The 15,848-nt window shown below is 52.1% G+C and overlaps 16 non-coding genes and 3 pseudogenes across 16 annotated transcripts; all 19 read left to right on the top strand.

Moving 5' to 3' along the window:
* Nucleotides 1-108: 108 nt before the first annotated feature.
* Nucleotides 109-227, top strand: LOC142190390 (5S ribosomal RNA). The gene has a single exon (XR_012714243.1). It is a non-coding gene; the product is annotated as a 5S ribosomal RNA (ribosomal RNA).
* A 714-nt stretch (nt 228-941) lies between these two features.
* Nucleotides 942-1,060, top strand: LOC142190095 (5S ribosomal RNA). The gene has a single exon (XR_012714030.1). It is a non-coding gene; the product is annotated as a 5S ribosomal RNA (ribosomal RNA).
* Nucleotides 1,061-1,774: 714 nt separating this feature from the next.
* LOC142189985 (5S ribosomal RNA) lies at nt 1,775-1,893 on the top strand. The gene has a single exon (XR_012713926.1). It is a non-coding gene; the product is annotated as a 5S ribosomal RNA (ribosomal RNA).
* Nucleotides 1,894-2,607: 714 nt separating this feature from the next.
* LOC142190402 (5S ribosomal RNA) lies at nt 2,608-2,726 on the top strand. The gene has a single exon (XR_012714244.1). It is a non-coding gene; the product is annotated as a 5S ribosomal RNA (ribosomal RNA).
* A 714-nt stretch (nt 2,727-3,440) lies between these two features.
* LOC142190098 (5S ribosomal RNA) lies at nt 3,441-3,559 on the top strand. The gene has a single exon (XR_012714032.1). It is a non-coding gene; the product is annotated as a 5S ribosomal RNA (ribosomal RNA).
* A 714-nt stretch (nt 3,560-4,273) lies between these two features.
* Nucleotides 4,274-4,392, top strand: LOC142190099 (5S ribosomal RNA). The gene has a single exon (XR_012714033.1). It is a non-coding gene; the product is annotated as a 5S ribosomal RNA (ribosomal RNA).
* A 714-nt stretch (nt 4,393-5,106) lies between these two features.
* On the top strand, nt 5,107-5,225 carry LOC142190415 (5S ribosomal RNA). Its single transcript, XR_012714246.1, has one exon. It is a non-coding gene; the product is annotated as a 5S ribosomal RNA (ribosomal RNA).
* A 714-nt stretch (nt 5,226-5,939) lies between these two features.
* On the top strand, nt 5,940-6,058 carry LOC142190428 (5S ribosomal RNA). Its single transcript, XR_012714247.1, has one exon. It is a non-coding gene; the product is annotated as a 5S ribosomal RNA (ribosomal RNA).
* A 714-nt stretch (nt 6,059-6,772) lies between these two features.
* Nucleotides 6,773-6,881, top strand: LOC142190446 (5S ribosomal RNA; annotated as a pseudogene).
* Nucleotides 6,882-7,595: 714 nt separating this feature from the next.
* On the top strand, nt 7,596-7,704 carry LOC142190358 (5S ribosomal RNA; annotated as a pseudogene).
* A 715-nt stretch (nt 7,705-8,419) lies between these two features.
* Nucleotides 8,420-8,538, top strand: LOC142190439 (5S ribosomal RNA). The gene has a single exon (XR_012714248.1). It is a non-coding gene; the product is annotated as a 5S ribosomal RNA (ribosomal RNA).
* Nucleotides 8,539-9,252: 714 nt separating this feature from the next.
* LOC142190451 (5S ribosomal RNA) lies at nt 9,253-9,371 on the top strand. Its single transcript, XR_012714249.1, has one exon. It is a non-coding gene; the product is annotated as a 5S ribosomal RNA (ribosomal RNA).
* Nucleotides 9,372-10,085: 714 nt separating this feature from the next.
* Nucleotides 10,086-10,204, top strand: LOC142190463 (5S ribosomal RNA). Its single transcript, XR_012714250.1, has one exon. It is a non-coding gene; the product is annotated as a 5S ribosomal RNA (ribosomal RNA).
* A 714-nt stretch (nt 10,205-10,918) lies between these two features.
* On the top strand, nt 10,919-11,027 carry LOC142190447 (5S ribosomal RNA; annotated as a pseudogene).
* Nucleotides 11,028-11,741: 714 nt separating this feature from the next.
* On the top strand, nt 11,742-11,860 carry LOC142190475 (5S ribosomal RNA). The gene has a single exon (XR_012714251.1). It is a non-coding gene; the product is annotated as a 5S ribosomal RNA (ribosomal RNA).
* A 715-nt stretch (nt 11,861-12,575) lies between these two features.
* Nucleotides 12,576-12,694, top strand: LOC142190486 (5S ribosomal RNA). The gene has a single exon (XR_012714252.1). It is a non-coding gene; the product is annotated as a 5S ribosomal RNA (ribosomal RNA).
* Nucleotides 12,695-13,408: 714 nt separating this feature from the next.
* LOC142190498 (5S ribosomal RNA) lies at nt 13,409-13,527 on the top strand. The gene has a single exon (XR_012714253.1). It is a non-coding gene; the product is annotated as a 5S ribosomal RNA (ribosomal RNA).
* A 714-nt stretch (nt 13,528-14,241) lies between these two features.
* LOC142189768 (5S ribosomal RNA) lies at nt 14,242-14,360 on the top strand. Its single transcript, XR_012713723.1, has one exon. It is a non-coding gene; the product is annotated as a 5S ribosomal RNA (ribosomal RNA).
* A 714-nt stretch (nt 14,361-15,074) lies between these two features.
* Nucleotides 15,075-15,193, top strand: LOC142189915 (5S ribosomal RNA). The gene has a single exon (XR_012713862.1). It is a non-coding gene; the product is annotated as a 5S ribosomal RNA (ribosomal RNA).
* The last annotated feature ends 655 nt before the right edge of the window (nt 15,194-15,848 follow it).

Here is a 15,848-nt window from a genome sequence, read left to right on the forward strand (position 1 = left end):
TTAAGAGAAGGCAAAAAGTGAAGAAAAAGGTCTAGCGTGAAGTAGTGCAAAGAGCTGCCAGCAGCCAGGCTGCAAAGTAGAAGAGGAGTAAGTGAGAAGCTTGTCTCTGCCTACGGCCACACCACCCTGAACACGCCCGATCTCGTCTGATCTCGGAAGCTAAGCAGGGTCGGGCCTGGTTAGTACTTGGATGGGAGACCGCCTGGGAATACCAGGTGCTGTAGGCTTTTGCTTTTCCTCACTTCCACCAGCAGGGGTCACTCTCCTCTATGCCATTTTTACATTCACTTTTTACACTGCACACTTGCTTCTTTTACATTCGCTTTCTCTCTTGCACTCTTTAGGCCTTGCAAAATCCTAGTATTCTCAGTCTTACCGCTATCACTCTTAGCAGCCGCAGCGGGCGTGGTGGCCACCAGCGTTGTGGCTTTTTACTTTTAATAATAGCAGGCTTCATTTCCATAGTATCTGGGCCTCCCGCCGGGCTGGAAGCCATAGCTAGTAACCTGCAGACCAATTTACAGGGCAACACAGGCTGAACATCTTTGCAGACAACGCGCCCTAAGAAAAGAGAAGCTGACTGAAAAGCAGCTTCGCTTCCAGGCACGGGCAACCATCTCAACTTCTTCCTTAGCCGACTACTGGACAATGGGCTCTGGTCCAGCTTGCTCTTTCTTTCACCCCCGGGATGGTTTCTTAGCCCTGCGCAGACCTTGCGCCCAGCCCTTTTGAAAGAGGGCGGCTGCGGCCTGTGACTGGTTGCTGAACAACACCTGTGGGTATAAGGGCCGCCCCCAGCTCTTGCACTGCTCCTGTTGGAGTATGAAGTTCCCTTAAGAGAAGGCAAAAAGTGAAGAAAAAGGTCTAGCGTGAAGTAGTGCAAAGGGCTGCCAGCAGCCAGGCTGCAAAGTAGAAGAGGAGTAATTGAGAAGCCTGTCTCTGCCTACGGCCACACCACCCTGAACACGCCCGATCTCGTCTGATCTCGGAAGCTAAGCAGGGTCGGGCCTGGTTAGTACTTGGATGGGAGTCTGCCTGGGAATACCAGGTGCTGTAGGCTTTTGCTTTTCCTCACTTCCACCAGCAGGGGTCACTCTCCTCTATGCCATTTTTACATTCACTTTTTACACTGCACACTTGCTTCTTTTACATTCGCTTTCTCTCTTGCACTCTTTAGGCCTTGCAAAATCCTAGTATTCTCAGTCTTACCGCTATCACTCTTAGCAGCCGCAGCGGGCGTGGTGGCCACCAGCGTTGTGGCTTTTTACTTTTAATAATAGCAGGCTTCATTTCCATAGTATCTGGGCCTCCCGCCGGGCTGGAAGCCATAGCTAGTAACCTGCAGACCAATTTACAGGGCAACACAGGCTGAACATCTTTGCAGACAACGTGCCCTAAGAAAAGAGAAGCTGACTGAAAAGCAGCTTCGCTTCCAGGCACGGGCAACCATCTCAACTTCTTCCTTAGCCGACTCCTGGACAATGGGCTCTGGTCCAGCTTGCTCTTTCTTTCACCCCCGGGATGGTTTCTTAGCCCTGCGCAGACCTTGCGCCCAGCCCTTTTGAAAGAGGGCGGCTGCGGCCTGTGACTGGTTGCTGAACAACACCTGTGGGTATAAGGGCCGCCCCCAGCTCTTGCACTGCTCCTGTTGGAGTATGAAGTTCCCTTAAGAGAAGGCAAAAAGTGAAGAAAAAGGTCTAGCGTGAAGTAGTGCAAAGGGCTGCCAGCAGCCAGGCTGCAAAGTAGAAGAGGAGTAAGTGAGAAGCCTGTCTCTGCCTACGGCCACACCACCCTGAACACGCCCGATCTCGTCTGATCTCGGAAGCTAAGCAGGGTCAGGCCTGGTTAGTACTTGGATGGGAGACCGCCTGGGAATACCAGGTGCTGTAGGCTTTTGCTTTTCCTCACTTCCACCAGCAGGGGTCACTCTCCTCTATGCCATTTTTACATTCACTTTTTACACTGCACACTTGCTTCTTTTACATTTGCTTTCTCTCTTGCACTCTTTAGGCCTTGCAAAATCCTAGTATTCTCAGTCTTACCGCTATCACTCTTAGCAGCCGCAGCGGGCGTGGTGGCCACCAGCGTTGTGGCTTTTTACTTTTAATAATAGCAGGCTTCATTTCCATAGTATCTGGGCCTCCCGCCGGGCTGGAAGCCATAGCTAGTAACCTGCAGACCAATTTACAGGGCAACACAGGCTGAACATCTTTGCAGACAACGCGCCCTAATAAAAGAGAAGCTGACTGAAAAGCAGCTTCGCTTCCAGGAACGGGCAACCATCTCAACTTCTTCCTTAGCCGACTCCTGGACAATGGGCTCTGGTCCAGCTTGCTCTTTCTTTCACCCCCGGGATGGTTTCTTAGCCCTGCGCAGACCTTGCGCCCAGCCCTTTTGAAAGAGGGCGGCTGCGGCCTGTGACTGGTTGCTGAACAACACCTGTGGGTATAAGGGCCGCCCCCAGCTCTTGCACTGCTCCTGTTGGAGTATGAAGTTCCCTTAAGAGAAGGCAAAAAGTGAAGAAAAAGGTCTAGCGTGAAGTAGTGCAAAGAGCTGCCAGCAGCCAGGCTGCAAAGTAGAAGAGGAGTAAGTGAGAAGCTTGTCTCTGCCTACGGCCACACCACCCTGAACACGCCCGATCTCGTCTGATCTCGGAAGCTAAGCAGGGTCGGGCCTGGTTAGTACTTGGATGGGAGACCGCCTGGGAATACCAGGTGCTGTAGGCTTTTGCTTTTCCTCACTTCCACCAGCAGGGGTCACTCTCCTCTATGCCATTTTTACATTCACTTTTTACACTGCACACTTGCTTCTTTTACATTCGCTTTCTCTCTTGCACTCTTTAGGCCTTGCAAAATCCTAGTATTCTCAGTCTTACCGCTATCACTCTTAGCAGCCGCAGCGGGCGTGGTGGCCACCAGCGTTGTGGCTTTTTACTTTTAATAATAGCAGGCTTCATTTCCATAGTATCTGGGCCTCCCGCCGGGCTGGAAGCCATAGCTAGTAACCTGCAGACCAATTTACAGGGCAACACAGGCTGAACATCTTTGCAGACAACGCGCCCTAAGAAAAGAGAAGCTGACTGAAAAGCAGCTTCGCTTCCAGGCACGGGCAACCATCTCAACTTCTTCCTTAGCCGACTACTGGACAATGGGCTCTGGTCCAGCTTGCTCTTTCTTTCACCCCCGGGATGGTTTCTTAGCCCTGCGCAGACCTTGCGCCCAGCCCTTTTGAAAGAGGGCGGCTGCGGCCTGTGACTGGTTGCTGAACAACACCTGTGGGTATAAGGGCCGCCCCCAGCTCTTGCACTGCTCCTGTTGGAGTATGAAGTTCCCTTAAGAGAAGGCAAAAAGTGAAGAAAAAGGTCTAGCGTGAAGTAGTGCAAAGGGCTGCCAGCAGCCAGGCTGCAAAGTAGAAGAGGAGTAATTGAGAAGCCTGTCTCTGCCTACGGCCACACCACCCTGAACACGCCCGATCTCGTCTGATCTCGGAAGCTAAGCAGGGTCGGGCCTGGTTAGTACTTGGATGGGAGTCTGCCTGGGAATACCAGGTGCTGTAGGCTTTTGCTTTTCCTCACTTCCACCAGCAGGGGTCACTCTCCTCTATGCCATTTTTACATTCACTTTTTACACTGCACACTTGCTTCTTTTACATTCGCTTTCTCTCTTGCACTCTTTAGGCCTTGCAAAATCCTAGTATTCTCAGTCTTACCGCTATCACTCTTAGCAGCCGCAGCGGGCGTGGTGGCCACCAGCGTTGTGGCTTTTTACTTTTAATAATAGCAGGCTTCATTTCCATAGTATCTGGGCCTCCCGCCGGGCTGGAAGCCATAGCTAGTAACCTGCAGACCAATTTACAGGGCAACACAGGCTGAACATCTTTGCAGACAACGCGCCCTAAGAAAAGAGAAGCTGACTGAAAAGCAGCTTCGCTTCCAGGCACGGGCAACCATCTCAACTTCTTCCTTAGCCGACTACTGGACAATGGGCTCTGGTCCAGCTTGCTCTTTCTTTCACCCCCGGGATGGTTTCTTAGCCCTGCGCAGACCTTGCGCCCAGCCCTTTTGAAAGAGGGCGGCTGCGGCCTGTGACTGGTTGCTGAACAACACCTGTGGGTATAAGGGCCGCCCCCAGCTCTTGCACTGCTCCTGTTGGAGTATGAAGTTCCCTTAAGAGAAGGCAAAAAGTGAAGAAAAAGGTCTAGCGTGAAGTAGTGCAAAGGGCTGCCAGCAGCCAGGCTGCAAAGTAGAAGAGGAGTAATTGAGAAGCCTGTCTCTGCCTACGGCCACACCACCCTGAACACGCCCGATCTCGTCTGATCTCGGAAGCTAAGCAGGGTCGGGCCTGGTTAGTACTTGGATGGGAGTCTGCCTGGGAATACCAGGTGCTGTAGGCTTTTGCTTTTCCTCACTTCCACCAGCAGGGGTCACTCTCCTCTATGCCATTTTTACATTCACTTTTTACACTGCACACTTGCTTCTTTTACATTCGCTTTCTCTCTTGCACTCTTTAGGCCTTGCAAAATCCTAGTATTCTCAGTCTTACCGCTATCACTCTTAGCAGCCGCAGCGGGCGTGGTGGCCACCAGCGTTGTGGCTTTTTACTTTTAATAATAGCAGGCTTCATTTCCATAGTATCTGGGCCTCCCGCCGGGCTGGAAGCCATAGCTAGTAACCTGCAGACCAATTTACAGGGCAACACAGGCTGAACATCTTTGCAGACAACGTGCCCTAAGAAAAGAGAAGCTGACTGAAAAGCAGCTTCGCTTCCAGGCACGGGCAACCATCTCAACTTCTTCCTTAGCCGACTCCTGGACAATGGGCTCTGGTCCAGCTTGCTCTTTCTTTCACCCCCGGGATGGTTTCTTAGCCCTGCGCAGACCTTGCGCCCAGCCCTTTTGAAAGAGGGCGGCTGCGGCCTGTGACTGGTTGCTGAACAACACCTGTGGGTATAAGGGCCGCCCCCAGCTCTTGCACTGCTCCTGTTGGAGTATGAAGTTCCCTTAAGAGAAGGCAAAAAGTGAAGAAAAAGGTCTAGCGTGAAGTAGTGCAAAGGGCTGCCAGCAGCCAGGCTGCAAAGTAGAAAAGGAGTAAGTGAGAAGCCTGTCTCTGCCTACGGCCACACCACCCTGAACACGCCCGATCTCGTCTGATCTCGGAAGCTAAGCAGGGTCGGGCCTGGTTAGTACTTGGATGGGAGACCGCCTGGGAATACCAGGTGCTGTAGGCTTTTGCTTTTCCTCACTTCCACCAGCAGGGGTCACTCTCCTCTATGCCATTTTTACATTCACTTTTTACACTGCACACTTGCTTCTTTTACATTCGCTTTCTCTCTTGCACTCTTTAGGCCTTGCAAAATCCTAGTATTCTCAGTCTTACCGCTATCACTCTTAGCAGCCGCAGCGGGCGTGGTGGCCACCAGCGTTGTGGCTTTTTACTTTTAATAATAGCAGGCTTCATTTCCATAGTATCTGGGCCTCCCGCCGGGCTGGAAGCCATAGCTAGTAACCTGCAGACCAATTTACAGGGCAACACAGGCTGAACATCTTTGCAGACAACGCGCCCTAATAAAAGAGAAGCTGACTGAAAAGCAGCTTCGCTTCCAGGCACGGGCAACCATCTCAACTTCTTCCTTAGCCGACTCCTGGACAATGGGCTCTGGTCCAGCTTGCTCTTTCTTTCACCCCCGGGATGGTTTCTTAGCCCTGCGCAGACCTTGCGCCCAGCCCTTTTGAAAGAGGGCGGCTGCGGCCTGTGACTGGTTGCTGAACAACACCTGTGGGTATAAGGGCCGCCCCCAGCTCTTGCATTGCTCCTGTTGGAGTATGAAGTTCCCTTAAGAGAAGGCAAAAAGTGAAGAAAAAGGTCTAGCGTGAAGTAGTGCAAAGGGCTGCCAGCAGCCAGGCTGCAAAGTAGAAGAGGAGTAAGTGAGAAGCCTGTCTCTGCCTACGGCCACACCACCCTGAACACGCCCGATCTCGTCTGATCTCGGAAGCTAAGCAGGGTCGGGCCTGGTTAGTACTTGGATGGGAGACCGCCTGGGAATACCAGGTGCTGTAGGCTTTTGCTTTTCCTCACTTCCACCAGCAGGGGTCACTCTCCTCTATGCCATTTTTACATTCACTTTTTACACTGCACACTTGCTTCTTTTACATTCGCTTTCTCTCTTGCACTCTTTAGGCCTTGCAAAATCCTAGTATTCTCAGTCTTACCGCTATCACTCTTAGCAGCCGCAGCGGGCGTGGTGGCCACCAGCGTTGTGGCTTTTTACTTTTAATAATAGCAGGCTTCATTTCCATAGTATCTGGGCCTCCCGCCGGGCTGGAAGCCATAGCTAGTAACCTGCAGACCAATTTACAGGGCAACACAGGCTGAACATCTTTGCAGACAACGTGCCCTAAGAAAAGAGAAGCTGACTGAAAAGCAGCTTCGCTTCCAGGCACGGGCAACCATCTCAACTTCTTCCTTAGCCGACTCCTGGACAATGGGCTCTGGTCCAGCTTGCTCTTTCTTTCACCCCCGGGATGGTTTCTTAGCCCTGCGCAGACCTTGCGCCCAGCCCTTTTGAAAGAGGGCGGCTGCGGCCTGTGACTGGTTGCTGAACAACACCTGTGGGTATAAGGGCCGCCCCCAGCTCTTGCACTGCTCCTGTTGGAGTATGAAGTTCCCTTAAGAGAAGGCAAAAAGTGAAGAAAAAGGTCTAGCGTGAAGTAGTGCAAAGAGCTGCCAGCAGCCAGGCTGCAAAGTAGAAGAGGAGTAAGTGAGAAGCCTGTCTCTGCCTACGGCCACACCACCCTGAACACGTCTGATCTCGGAAGCTAAGCAGGGTCGGGCCTGGTTAGTACTTGGATGGGAGACCGCCTGGGAATACCAGGTGCTGTAGGCTTTTGCTTTTCCTCACTTCCACCAGCAGGGGTCACTCTCCTCTATGCCATTTTTACATTCACTTTTTACACTGCACACTTGCTTCTTTTACATTCGCTTTCTCTCTTGCACTCTTTAGGCCTTGCAAAATCCTAGTATTCTCAGTCTTACCGCTATCACTCTTAGCAGCCGCAGCGGGCGTGGTGGCCACCAGCGTTGTGGCTTCTTACTTTTAATAATAGCAGGCTTCATTTCCATAGTATCTGGGCCTCCCGCCGGGCTGGAAGCCATAGCTAGTAACCTGCAGACCAATTTACAGGGCAACACAGGCTGAACATCTTTGCAGACAACGTGCCCTAAGAAAAGAGAAGCTGACTGAAAAGCAGCTTCGCTTCCAGGCACGGGCAACCATCTCAACTTCTTCCTTAGCCGACTCCTGGACAATGGGCTCTGGTCCAGCTTGCTCTTTCTTTCACCCCCGGGATGGTTTCTTAGCCCTGCGCAGACCTTGCGCCCAGCCCTTTTGAAAGAGGGCGGCTGCGGCCTGTGACTGGTTGCTGAACAACACCTGTGGGTATAAGGGCCGCCCCCAGCTCTTGCACTGCTCCTGTTGGAGTATGAAGTTCCCTTAAGAGAAGGCAAAAAGTGAAGAAAAAGGTCTAGCGTGAAGTAGTGCAAAGGGCTGCCAGCAGCCAGGCTGCAAAGTAGAAGAGGAGTAAGTGAGAAGCCTGTCTCTGCCTACGGCCACACCACCCTGAACACGCCTGATCTCGGAAGCTAAGCAGGGTCGGGCCTGGTTAGTACTTGGATGGGAGACCGCCTGGGAATACCAGGTGCTGTAGGCTTTTGCTTTTCCTCACTTCCACCAGCAGGGGTCACTCTCCTCTATGCCATTTTTACATTCACTTTTTACACTGCACACTTGCTTCTTTTACATTCGCTTTCTCTCTTGCACTCTTTAGGCCTTGCAAAATCCTAGTATTCTCAGTCTTACCGCTATCACTCTTAGCAGCCGCAGCGGGCGTGGTGGCCACCAGCGTTGTGGCTTTTTACTTTTAATAATAGCAGGCTTCATTTCCATAGTATCTGGGCCTCCCGCCGGGCTGGAAGCCATAGCTAGTAACCTGCAGACCAATTTACAGGGCAACACAGGCTGAACATCTTTGCAGACAACGCGCCCTAAGAAAAGAGAAGCTGACTGAAAAGCAGCTTCGCTTCCAGGCACGGGCAACCATCTCAACTTATTCCTTAGCCGACTCCTGGACAATGGGCTCTGGTCCAGCTTGCTCTTTCTTTCACCCCCAGGATGGTTTCTTAGCCCTGCGCAGACCTTGCGCCCAGCCCTTTTGAAAGAGGGCAGCTGCGGCCTGTGACTGGTTGCTGAACAACACCTGTGGGTATAAGGGCCGCCCCCCAGCTCTTGCAATGCTCCTGTTGGAGTATGAAGTTCCCTTAAGAGAAGGCAAAAAGTGAAGAAAAAGGTCTAGCGTGAAGTAGTGCAAAGGGCTGCCAGCAGCCAGGCTGCAAAGTAGAAGAGGAGTAAGTGAGAAGCCTGTCTCTGCCTACGGCCACACCACCCTGAACACGCCCGATCTCGTCTGATCTCGGAAGCTAAGCAGGGTCGGGCCTGGTTAGTACTTGGATGGGAGACCGCCTGGGAATACCAGGTGCTGTAGGCTTTTGCTTTTCCTCACTTCCACCAGCAGGGGTCACTCTCCTCTATGCCATTTTTACATTCACTTTTTACACTGCACACTTGCTTCTTTTACATTCGCTTTCTCTCTTGCACTCTTTAGGCCTTGCAAAATCCTAGTATTCTCAGTCTTACCGCTATCACTCTTAGCAGCCGCAGCGGGCGTGGTGGCCACCAGCGTTGTGGCTTTTTACTTTTAATAATAGCAGGCTTCATTTCCATAGTATCTGGGCCTCCCGCCGGGCTGGAAGCCATAGCTAGTAACCTGCAGACCAATTTACAGGGCAACACAGGCTGAACATCTTTGCAGACAACGCGCCCTAATAAAAGAGAAGCTGACTGAAAAGCAGCTTCGCTTCCAGGCACGGGCAACCATCTCAACTTCTTCCTTAGCCGACTCCTGGACAATGGGCTCTGGTCCAGCTTGCTCTTTCTTTCACCCCCGGGATGGTTTCTTAGCCCTGCGCAGACCTTGCGCCCAGCCCTTTTGAAAGAGGGCGGCTGCGGCCTGTGACTGGTTGCTGAACAACACCTGTGGGTATAAGAGCCGCCCCCAGCTCTTGCACTGCTCCTGTTGGAGTATGAAGTTCCCTTAAGAGAAGGCAAAAAGTGAAGAAAAAGGTCTAGCGTGAAGTAGTGCAAAGGGCTGCCAGCAGCCAGGCTGCAAAGTAGAAGAGGAGTAAGTGAGAAGCCTGTCTCTGCCTACGGCCACACCACCCTGAACACGCCCGATCTCGTCTGATCTCGGAAGCTAAGCAGGGTCGGGCCTGGTTAGTACTTGGATGGGAGACCGCCTGGGAATACCAGGTGCTGTAGGCTTTTGCTTTTCCTCACTTCCACCAGCAGGGGTCACTCTCCTCTATGCCATTTTTACATTCACTTTTTACACTGCACACTTGCTTCTTTTACATTCGCTTTCTCTCTTGCACTCTTTAGGCCTTGCAAAATCCTAGTATTCTCAGTCTTACCGCTATCACTCTTAGCAGCCGCAGCGGGCGTGGTGGCCACCAGCGTTGTGGCTTTTTACTTTTAATAATAGCAGGCTTCATTTCCATAGTATCTGGGCCTCCCGCCGGGCTGGAAGCCATAGCTAGTAACCTGCAGACCAATTTACAGGGCAACACAGGCTGAACATCTTTGCAGACAATGCGCCCTAATAAAAGAGAAGCTGACTGAAAAGCAGCTTCGCTTCCAGGCACGGGCAACCATCTCAACTTCTTCCTTAGCCGACTCCTGGACAATGGGCTCTGGTCCAGCTTGCTCTTTCTTTCACCCCCGGGATGGTTTCTTAGCCCTGCGCAGACCTTGCGCCCAGCCCTTTTGAAAGAGGGCGGCTGCGGCCTGTGACTGGTTGCTGAACAACACCTGTGGGTATAAGGGCCGCCCCCAGCTCTTGCACTGCTCCTGTTGGAGTATGAAGTTCCCTTAAGAGAAGGCAAAAAGTGAAGAAAAAGGTCTAGCGTGAAGTAGTGCAAAGAGCTGCCAGCAGCCAGGCTGCAAAGTAGAAGAGGAGTAAGTGAGAAGCATGTCTCTGCCTACGGCCACACCACCCTGAACACGCCCGATCTCGTCTGATCTCGGAAGCTAAGCAGGGTCGGGCCTGGTTAGTACTTGGATGGGAGACCGCCTGGGAATACCAGGTGCTGTAGGCTTTTGCTTTTCCTCACTTCCACCAGCAGGGGTCACTCTCCTCTATGCCATTTTTACATTCACTTTTTACACTGCACACTTGCTTCTTTTACATTCGCTTTCTCTCTTGCACTCTTTAGGCCTTGCAAAATCCTAGTATTCTCAGTCTTACCGCTATCACTCTTAGCAGCCGCAGCGGGCGTGGTGGCCACCAGCGTTGTGGCTTTTTACTTTTAATAATAGCAGGCTTCATTTCCATAGTATCTGGGCCTCCCGCCGGGCTGGAAGCCATAGCTAGTAACCTGCAGACCAATTTACAGGGCAACACAGGCTGAACATCTTTGCAGACAACGTGCCCTAAGAAAAGAGAAGCTGACTGAAAAGCAGCTTCGCTTCCAGGCACGGGCAACCATCTCAACTTCTTCCTTAGCCGACTCCTGGACAATGGGCTCTGGTCCAGCTTGCTCTTTCTTTCACCCCCGGGATGGTTTCTTAGCCCTGCGCAGACCTTGCGCCCAGCCCTTTTGAAAGAGGGCGGCTGCGGCCTGTGACTGGTTGCTGAACAACACCTGTGGGTATAAGGGCCGCCCCCAGCTCTTGCACTGCTCCTGTTGGAGTATGAAGTTCCCTTAAGAGAAGGCAAAAAGTGAAGAAAAAGGTCTAGCGTGAAGTAGTGCAAAGAGCTGCCAGCAGCCAGGCTGCAAAGTAGAAGAGGAGTAAGTGAGAAGCCTGTCTCTGCCTACGGCCACACCACCCTGAACACGTCTGATCTCGGAAGCTAAGCAGGGTCGGGCCTGGTTAGTACTTGGATGGGAGACCGCCTGGGAATACCAGGTGCTGTAGGCTTTTGCTTTTCCTCACTTCCACCAGCAGGGGTCACTCTCCTCTATGCCATTTTTACATTCACTTTTTACACTGCACACTTGCTTCTTTTACATTCGCTTTCTCTCTTGCACTCTTTAGGCCTTGCAAAATCCTAGTATTCTCAGTCTTACCGCTATCACTCTTAGCAGCCGCAGCGGGCGTGGTGGCCACCAGCGTTGTGGCTTCTTACTTTTAATAATAGCAGGCTTCATTTCCATAGTATCTGGGCCTCCCGCCGGGCTGGAAGCCATAGCTAGTAACCTGCAGACCAATTTACAGGGCAACACAGGCTGAACATCTTTGCAGACAACGTGCCCTAAGAAAAGAGAAGCTGACTGAAAAGCAGCTTCGCTTCCAGGCACGGGCAACCATCTCAACTTCTTCCTTAGCCGACTCCTGGACAATGGGCTCTGGTCCAGCTTGCTCTTTCTTTCACCCCCGGGATGGTTTCTTAGCCCTGCGCAGACCTTGCGCCCAGCCCTTTTGAAAGAGGGCGGCTGCGGCCTGTGACTGGTTGCTGAACAACACCTGTGGGTATAAGGGCCGCCCCCAGCTCTTGCACTGCTCCTGTTGGAGTATGAAGTTCCCTTAAGAGAAGGCAAAAAGTGAAGAAAAAGGTCTAGCGTGAAGTAGTGCAAAGGGCTGCCAGCAGCCAGGCTGCAAAGTAGAAGAGGAGTAAGTGAGAAGCCTGTCTCTGCCTACGGCCACACCACCCTGAACACGCCCGATCTCGTCTGATCTCGGAAGCTAAGCAGGGTCGGGCCTGGTTAGTACTTGGATGGGAGACCGCCTGGGAATACCAGGTGCTGTAGGCTTTTGCTTTTCCTCACTTCCACCAGCAGGGGTCACTCTCCTCTATGCCATTTTTACATTCACTTTTTACACTGCACACTTGCTTCTTTTACATTCGCTTTCTCTCTTGCACTCTTTAGGCCTTGCAAAATCCTAGTATTCTCAGTCTTACCGCTATCACTCTTAGCAGCCGCAGCGGGCGTGGTGGCCACCAGCGTTGTGGCTTTTTACTTTTAATAATAGCAGGCTTCATTTCCATAGTATCTGGGCCTCCCGCCGGGCTGGAAGCCATAGCTAGTAACCTGCAGACCAATTTACAGGGCAACACAGGCTGAACATCTTTGCAGACAACGCGCCCTAAGAAAAGAGAAGCTGACTGAAAAGCAGCTTCGCTTCCAGGCACGGGCAACCATCTCAACTTATTCCTTAGCCGACTCCTGGACAATGGGCTCTGGTCCAGCTTGCTCTTTCTTTCACCCCCAGGATGGTTTCTTAGCCCTGCGCAGACCTTGCGCCCAGCCCTTTTGAAAGAGGGCAGCTGCGGCCTGTGACTGGTTGCTGAACAACACCTGTGGGTATAAGGGCCGCCCCCCAGCTCTTGCAATGCTCCTGTTGGAGTATGAAGTTCCCTTAAGAGAAGGCAAAAAGTGAAGAAAAAGGTCTAGCGTGAAGTAGTGCAAAGGGCTGCCAGCAGCCAGGCTGCAAAGTAGAAGAGGAGTAAGTGAGAAGCCTGTCTCTGCCTACGGCCACACCACCCTGAACACGCCCGATCTCGTCTGATCTCGGAAGCTAAGCAGGGTCGGGCCTGGTTAGTACTTGGATGGGAGACCGCCTGGGAATACCAGGTGCTGTAGGCTTTTGCTTTTCCTCACTTCCACCAGCAGGGGTCACTCTCCTCTATGCCATTTTTACATTCACTTTTTACACTGCACACTTGCTTCTTTTACATTCGCTTTCTCTCTTGCACTCTTTAGGCCTTGCAAAATCCTAGTATTCTCAGTCTTACCGCTATCACTCTTAGCAGCCGCAGCGGGCGTGGTGGCCACCAGCGTTGTGGCTTTTTACTTTTAATAATAGCAGGCTTCATTTCCATAGTATCTGGGCCTCCCGCCGGGCTGGAAGCCATAGCTAGTAACCTGCAGACCAATTTACAGGGCAACACAGGCTGAACATCTTTGCAGACAACGCGCCCTAATAAAAGAGAAGCTGACTGAAAAGCAGCTTCGCTTCCAGGAACGGGCAACCATCTCAACTTCTTCCTTAGCCGACTCCTGGACAATGGGCTCTGGTCCAGCTTGCTCTTTCTTTCACCCCCGGGATGGTTTCTTAGCCCTGCGCAGACCTTGCGCCCAGCCCTTTTGAAAGAGGGCGGCTGCGGCCTGTGACTGGTTGCTGAACAACACCTGTGGGTATAAGGGCCGCCCCCAGCTCTTGCACTGCTCCTGTTGGAGTATGAAGTTCCCTTAAGAGAAGGCAAAAAGTGAAGAAAAAGGTCTAGCGTGAAGTAGTGCAAAGGGCTGCCAGCAGCCAGGCTGCAAAGTAGAAGAGGAGTAAGTGAGAAGCCTGTCTCTGCCTACGGCCACACCACCCTGAACACGCCCGATCTCGTCTGATCTCGGAAGCTAAGCAGGGTCGGGCCTGGTTAGTACTTGGATGGGAGACCGCCTGGGAATACCAGGTGCTGTAGGCTTTTGCTTTTCCTCACTTCCACCAGCAGGGGTCACTCTCCTCTATGCCATTTTTACATTCACTTTTTACACTGCACACTTGCTTCTTTTACATTCGCTTTCTCTCTTGCACTCTTTAGGCCTTGCAAAATCCTAGTATTCTCAGTCTTACCGCTATCACTCTTAGCAGCCGCAGCGGGCGTGGTGGCCACCAGCGTTGTGGCTTTTTACTTTTAATAATAGCAGGCTTCATTTCCATAGTATCTGGGCCTCCCGCCGGGCTGGAAGCCATAGCTAGTAACCTGCAGACCAATTTACAGGGCAACACAGGCTGAACATCTTTGCAGACAACGTGCCCTAAGAAAAGAGAAGCTGACTGAAAAGCAGCTTCGCTTCCAGGCACGGGCAACCATCTCAACTTCTTCCTTAGCCGACTCCTGGACAATGGGCTCTGGTCCAGCTTGCTCTTTCTTTCACCCCCGGGATGGTTTCTTAGCCCTGCGCAGACCTTGCGCCCAGCCCTTTTGAAAGAGGGCGGCTGCGGCCTGTGACTGGTTGCTGAACAACACCTGTGGGTATAAGGGCCGCCCCCAGCTCTTGCACTGCTCCTGTTGGAGTATGAAGTTCCCTTAAGAGAAGGCAAAAAGTGAAGAAAAAGGTCTAGCGTGAAGTAGTGCAAAGGGCTGCCAGCAGCCAGGCTGCAAAGTAGAAAAGGAGTAAGTGAGAAGCCTGTCTCTGCCTACGGCCACACCACCCTGAACACGCCCGATCTCGTCTGATCTCGGAAGCTAAGCAGGGTCGGGCCTGGTTAGTACTTGGATGGGAGACCGCCTGTGAATACCAGGTGCTGTAGGCTTTTGCTTTTCCTCACTTCCACCAGCAGGGGTCACTCTCCTCTATGCCATTTTTACATTCACTTTTTACACTGCACACTTGCTTCTTTTACATTCGCTTTCTCTCTTGCACTCTTTAGGCCTTGCAAAATCCTAGTATTCTCAGTCTTACCGCTATCACTCTTAGCAGCCGCAGCGGGCGTGGTGGCCACCAGCGTTGTGGCTTTTTACTTTTAATAATAGCAGGCTTCATTTCCATAGTATCTGGGCCTCCCGCCGGGCTGGAAGCCATAGCTAGTAACCTGCAGACCAATTTACAGGGCAACACAGGCTGAACATCTTTGCAGACAACGCGCCCTAATAAAAGAGAAGCTGACTGAAAAGCAGCTTCGCTTCCAGGCACGGGCAACCATCTCAACTTCTTCCTTAGCCGACTCCTGGACAATGGGCTCTGGTCCAGCTTGCTCTTTCTTTCACCCCCGGGATGGTTTCTTAGCCCTGCGCAGACCTTGCGCCCAGCCCTTTTGAAAGAGGGCGGCTGCGGCCTGTGACTGGTTGCTGAACAACACCTGTGGGTATAAGGGCCGCCCCCAGCTCTTGCACTGCTCCTGTTGGAGTATGAAGTTCCCTTAAGAGAAGGCAAAAAGTGAAGAAAAAGGTCTAGCGTGAAGTAGTGCAAAGGGCTGCCAGCAGCCAGGCTGCAAAGTAGAAGAGGAGTAAGTGAGAAGCCTGTCTCTGCCTACGGCCACACCACCCTGAACACGCCCGATCTCGTCTGATCTCGGAAGCTAAGCAAGGTCGGGCCTGGTTAGTACTTGGATGGGAGACCGCCTGGGAATACCAGGTGCTGTAGGCTTTTGCTTTTCCTCACTTCCACCAGCAGGGGTCACTCTCCTCTATGCCATTTTTACATTCACTTTTTACACTGCACACTTGCTTCTTTTACATTCGCTTTCTCTCTTGCACTCTTTAGGCCTTGCAAAATCCTAGTATTCTCAGTCTTACCGCTATCACTCTTAGCAGCCGCAGCGGGCGTGGTGGCCACCAGCGTTGTGGCTTTTTACTTTTAATAATAGCAGGCTTCATTTCCATAGTATCTGGGCCTCCCGCCGGGCTGGAAGCCATAGCTAGTAACCTGCAGACCAATTTACAGGGCAACACAGGCTGAACATCTTTGCAGACAACGTGCCCTAAGAAAAGAGAAGCTGACTGAAAAGCAGCTTCGCTTCCAGGCACGGGCAACCATCTCAACTTCTTCCTTAGCCGACTCCTGGACAATGGGCTCTGGTCCAGCTTGCTCTTTCTTTCACCCCCGGGATGGTTTCTTAGCCCTGCGCAGACCTTGCGCCCAGCCCTTTTGAAAGAGGGCGGCTGCGGCCTGTGACTGGTTGCTGAACAACACCTGTGGGTATAAGGGCCGCCCCCAGCTCTTGCACTGCTCCTGTTGGAGTATGAAGTTCCCTTAAGAGAAGGCAAAAAGTGAAGAAAAAGGTCTAGCGTGAAGTAGTGCA

The sequence above is a fragment of the Leptodactylus fuscus genome, chromosome 1 (assembly GCF_031893055.1).
Source record: "Leptodactylus fuscus isolate aLepFus1 chromosome 1, aLepFus1.hap2, whole genome shotgun sequence".
NCBI lineage: Eukaryota > Metazoa > Chordata > Amphibia > Anura > Leptodactylidae > Leptodactylus > Leptodactylus fuscus.